We start from the raw sequence: 6,000 nt of genomic DNA on the forward strand, positions 1-6,000 counted from the left end.
TGTCATTTAGGGAACTCACACTCATCTCCAGGAGTAGGCATGGAAACCAGGCTGAGCCAGTGAGGGCACAGCCTCCCCCGGCCACACGACGGGTTCTGTTCCAGAGTGAACATCATCAAGGCCATCTAGGATTCGGAGCCAAGGGCATGCAGGATTGCCAAGCCAGTGGGATAGGAGCACGCAGCTATTGTGAAACTGTCCAGTGGGGCAAGCCTGCAGAGAATGAGTCAACATGAAGGGAAGTAGAGCCAGAGTCAGAAAAGGGGTGGGTTCTAATAGTTGGATTTAATATCATCCCTGTACTGCCTCTCTCTCTCTCTCTCTCTCTCTCTCTCTCTCTCATACACACACACACACACACACACACACACACACACACACACACCCCAAGTTCCCTTTGCTGAGTAGTTCAGGCTGAGTTGGGGTCTATCACTGTGACCAACACCGTTCGAAGGGCAGGGCACAGGGATCTAGGAAAGGACAAAAGGTAAGGGACTACATTATTTCGAGAGCAAGGGGAGGTCCCTGTAAGCAGCTTCAAGCTGGCTGTGAGAAGCCGGAGGAAGGCAGACGATGACCGGCAATATTGATTTAGGTGTCAAGCCAAAGTCCTGTTCGTCCATGAACAGCTCCAGTTAGGATAAAACCAGCTTTCCCGCACTGTCTCCCAAGCCGGCTATCACCTCCTGTCCTGCCAACCTGCTATAGCTTTGGTTCAATGCTCCTTCTCTACTGTCACATTTTCTCAAGTCACCAAAATACAATAGTGTGACTCACCATTCTCTCTAGGTCACAGAATTTATCTGAGTGACCAGCAAAATAGACATGAAACTGTCCTCATATCTGTCGCTTACATTTAACTTAAAAACTTTCCAAAGAGCTGACACTCAGCAGGTAGGCATTTTTTTCCCCAAAAGCTTAGAGAAGAACAAATAGAAGTAAGACTGTCTGGCCACATCCACACGTAGCCATTGGCAACTAGAGCACAACTCTTCACCACCTGGGCAGCCCTTTGAAGCTGCCAGCATATGACGGCGCTATTATGACAGACAAGAAGAATCTAGATGTCTGATTTATTTGTATAAGTCCCAGATTTCCTTTGGATCAAAGATAGATGGATAGTTCTCTCCTATACATGCTCATCACATTCACATTCACACACACACACACACACACACACACACACACACACCCCAAATTACATTTTACTTCTCAAACTTTAGGTTGTTTCTGGAAGCAAGAAACCCCTAGTTTGATTCCTCCCCTAGCAACTCTCTGTCTCAGACTGAGAGAACAACCAAAGCCAATGTCAAGTCAAGAGGCCAGCTGTGGGCCAGCTCAGGGAAGAGACCCCTTTGGATGGGTTACCCTGCACGCTGCATGCTGGTGTCTTTTACCATGGAGGCAGTGACAGGGCAGTGGCGGGGTCTTTCCAGCTTGAGGATTCATGTTCTGCTCAGAGACATGGCCTTCTTTTTATTCCCGTAAAGAAGGCTGGGAAGCTGAATGTGGGCAAAGGCCAGGTGCTTATGGCCCAAGTTCAGTATCCGCTAGGAATGATTATATTGTGTAGTCCCAGGAATTGTTCCCAAGGTGACACTAGGCTCTCCTCCCTGACAGGCACCAATGTCCCCGAAGCACATCAGAAACACCTGGCAGTGAACAGTGAGGTCACCTGCTCAGGGGAAAGCAAAGGTGGCTCTCAGCAGCAAATCCCTCTCTTGTAGGTATTTGCTTGCTGGCCATCAAGTGTCAGTTCTAGTACGTTGATGTGCACATTTCCGGTGCAGGATGACTCACCCCGGGGAGATACGCGCACCTCGCTGGCACAGGTGGCTAAGGAATGTAGCCAGCGTTACAGCCTACCACCACCTGAGTCTATTTCCAAACTGCTTTGCCCACTGCAACTCCAAAAGCATCTGTTCTTACTTTTCTCACACAGACTCCTCACAGGACAAACCCAGCACCAAATCTCATCTAGCACATTCTTACCGAGACCATGGGCAAGTTACCTAATGTATTCAAGCTTCAGTCTTCACGTGTGGAATGGGGCTGGAAGTACCTGCCTCCTGGATGTTTATGTAGGTGAAATGACAAATGCAGGTAAATTGTCCAACAGAATCGGGTACATAGTAAGGGTTCAGTCAATGTTAGTCTCCCACTATGGGTCCTTTGACCTCCTTTCCCCGCAATAGAAACCGACGGCTTCACCCCTAACCTGAGAGTCCGAGCTGTGTAACATGTCTGTGTGCTCCTTGGAGGGGTGACCAGGGGGTGCCCTTGTTTTCGCACATCAGGTTACTAGTGTCCCAAAAGCCTTTGAGATAGCAATAATAATATGATAATAATAATTGAGATGAGCGCTAATAACGTCAGACGTGCCAGCTGACTTAATTAGCTCAGCTATGCAGGCAGCCAGATGTGATGTACTCACAGAATCACTCTTTAGCAAGAGATTCAAAAACTGTGGCTCGGACAGCTCACTATGAACTCCAAGTGACGAAGGGGCACTGCCAGTGGTTTCACAGGTCAGGCCCCTGGACATGGGAGCTGACATCAGCCTCAGCTCCACTCCCGAGCCAAGGACCTGGCTCCAGGTTTTGTGTCTCAGGAAAAGGAGTGCCTTCCCCACCCCCTGCAAAGGCACTGCGTGGGCCAGTGGCAGCCCGGTCCAGCCCACCGTCCTGACTTACTCTTCCTGAGTGTTCTCTCCTCGCCTTGAGCCTCAGATCCGCTTCCTGGCTTTACGTGGGCCGACAGCAATTGCTCCCAGGACCTCTGGGCTCCTGGGGCTTCACTTGGTGTTGGTGCTGCCAAACCAACCTGCCTTCCCTATGGAGGCCACTGCTTCTCCGAACACATCTCTCTCTCTCTCTCTCTCTCTCTCTCTCTCTCTCTCCGGCCTGCTAAATTCGATGGCGCCTCCTTGGCCACCTGATCACACACTGACCAATAAACATTGTTTCCTACCTCTCGTGATTGGCTTCCTGAGCCTCTGTAACCCTGGCTCACCACTATTCTGCTTGGGTCTGCTTTTATCCAGTCTGACGGAGCCCCTCTCAGTGCAAGAGGGGCTAAGCTCATCCCTGTGGTTTGGAGAAAGGCGGATGAGATTGTGGGCAAAGTGCCTCCAGAAAGATGGATGGAGAGGAACATATTGACTCGGGAGACAGCACGATCGTTCCTGTCTCCTCATCAGAACAGCCCCTAGATGTGCCAGGTGAGCGAGGATTAAACCCACATGTCTGCCCTGATGGAAGGTTTTCTAGGTCTGTATGAAACCACCTCCGTTCCTCCTAAGTCTCTAAGGGCCCCTCCCACAGCCACCCACAGCACGCTGGCAGGTTCCCACCTGCAGGAAGGGCTGGCTAAGCCGACTCCAGCACCTGTCTGGTGACCGCCCCCCACTTACTGGCGCATCACCCCCGAGCCTGCAGACTTGGCCACCTACTCTTCAGTTCTCCCCTTCAGCTACTGGGCACAGGCTGCCTTCTTCTTGTGGCCTCCCCGCGGGGACATGACAGCACCCCTGATGCTCCAGAACGAATGAGAGCCTCCCAGGCAGCTGTCACGTCCCCACGTGTCTTCTGTGGAGGTGACGAGCTGTCTGGCTCAGACCATCAGCCCGCCACTTCAGAATGTAAATCACAGGAGGTCTCCTGCCTGAGAAAAACAATTAACATGAAATACCAGGATTACCGTCTGCCACATTTACAAATCTCTCCAGCTCACACGTATCTCTCCCGACAATTTATGCCTTCACAGTGTCAAGCTGTTCAAATACCCCGTTTTTTTTCCCTAGACGGACTGACGCGTGGTTCTTGGCATTGTTTGGACCATTTGCTGTCAAAGCCAGAGCTATCAGCCGCAATGCCCCACCAGAAGAGCTCATGCCATAGAGACAGTTGGCGTATTTATCTTCCCCTGTCCTACTAAAGTGAAGGCATGTGTCCCCTTTCCAGTAAAAAAGGAAACACTAGTTTCAAAACCTTTCTTTTTTACTGTATGCTTTGCAGGTTTTGTGTCCCCCTCCTGAGCTGCTCATAATAACCAATTATCTATGATCCCATCATGAAGATAAGAAATCATCATAACAATGGGTATGTAACAATAACTCAGTGGTTCCCAACCAGGGGGTGATTTTTGTCTTCATGGAGGACATCTGGCAATGTCTGGAGAAATCTTTGATGATCACAACCACAAGGTTGAGAGTGGGTGTCTATTGGTGTTGAGTGGGCAGAGGTCAGAGGTCAGAGGTGCTGATAAGCATCCTCTCATGCACAAGACATCTCCCGTCCACCTACAACAAAGCAGTAGCTTGCACTAAATTTTCATCCTGTTGAGGTTGAGAAACGTTGCAAATAACCCATTGTAGGTTGGCTTCTCATACATTCTGCTCCATGTAGCTCAGAACATTGACTCAAAGCAAGATCGAATTTGGGGCAGAATAAGAGAGAAGATACCAAGCTGAATGAGTCATCACTTTCTGATTTGTCCTATCCCTCCAAGAAATAGCCATCTTAAATAAGATAAAAGAACACTTTACCAAAAACAATGTACATTTGGGCATTTATCACCTGTGGGCTCAGCTGCCTTACCTGCAAAGTGTGGCCGTGAGACCTGGCTGCCCTGCCTGGCTCACAAGGTTCTTGCAGCTCTCTCCGGAGGTGCTGAATGAAAAAGCTCACTGGAGCACCAAGGATTCTAAGTGGCAGTTAGAATGCACTGTGATAATGAAGCAAAAAAAGGTACCGTTTTGTCCTAGTAGCTAGCACAAGAATTCCTGTTGAAGAGAGAATGCTGTCTAAAAGACAATTTCCTTTTCCTCCTGGTTTTTTGGGGGGGAAATTAATGAGTACTCTTGAAGCAGAAGCATCAAGATTTTGGACAAGGACTATGAAATTTCTCTGCAGAAGACAGAGCAAATTGTAGACTCAGCTAGAACTGTATGGGTTGAAAAACTCCACGAGCCTGAATGGGCAGTGGCTCAGTGGAGAGAGCATTGGTCTGGGATGCAGAAGACCCGGGTTCAAAATCCTGAGGTCACTGGCTTGAGCGTGGGATCAGAGACATGACCCCATGGTCACTGGCTTGAGCCCAAAGGTCTCTGGCTTGAGTCCGAGTTTGCTGGCTTGAGCAACGGGCTTGGCTGCAGGCCCTCAGTCAAGGCACATATGATAAAGCCATCAATGAACAACTAAGGTGCCACAATGATGAGTTGATGCTTTTCATCTCTCTCCCTTCCTGTCTGTCAGCCCCTGTTTTTCCCTCTGTCTGTCTCTCTCACTAAAAAAGAAAAAAAAGAAAAGAAAAAGGAAACCTTTATAAAATGGTTGCCTAAAGGACATCTTAAGGCAATGATGTCAACTCTTGCAATTGAGTTTGTTTGGGGTGACATAATGAGCCTCCACCTACTATTACCTTGTCCTCAAACTCTCATGAATGCTTTGGAAAAGTGTGTGTGTGTGTGTATATGTGTGCCTGTGTTCATACTCAAAGAAGGTTAAGTTTCACACCTGAATCAACACAATGTGGGACAGAGGCAACATACATGACATAGGAAAAGGCATGAGCATGTAAGCATCTCTAACACACACACACACACACACACACACACAGAAATCTTGACAGTCATGGAAGTTTAAGGAGGCAGTAGTTTGAATTAATGCTACCTAGATCATGGGACAGGAAGGGACCCTGCTCAGTCTAGGTGTATCGCTGGAAATAGAGTGGGATTTTTGTGCATTTTAAGCTGCCCAGCATTCCCAGCCTAGTCCTTGGCATATAGGTCTGGGTTGTCAACTCCCCATCACTACCAGGTGCTATAGATGAGTCTCTGCCGAGCTGCATGCCTGGCCGGTTACAAAACCTTTCAAAGCACATCCAACCAAAAGTGCCATATGGCATTTTGCCAGTACAGAGAGAGACTCTCTCCCTCCCTAGAGAAGAAATGAAAGAATTCTTGAAATGGAAGTTTGCTTCCTCTCTCCCACCAACCTT

This window comes from Saccopteryx leptura, chromosome 13 (assembly GCF_036850995.1).
Source record: "Saccopteryx leptura isolate mSacLep1 chromosome 13, mSacLep1_pri_phased_curated, whole genome shotgun sequence".
NCBI lineage: Eukaryota > Metazoa > Chordata > Mammalia > Chiroptera > Emballonuridae > Saccopteryx > Saccopteryx leptura.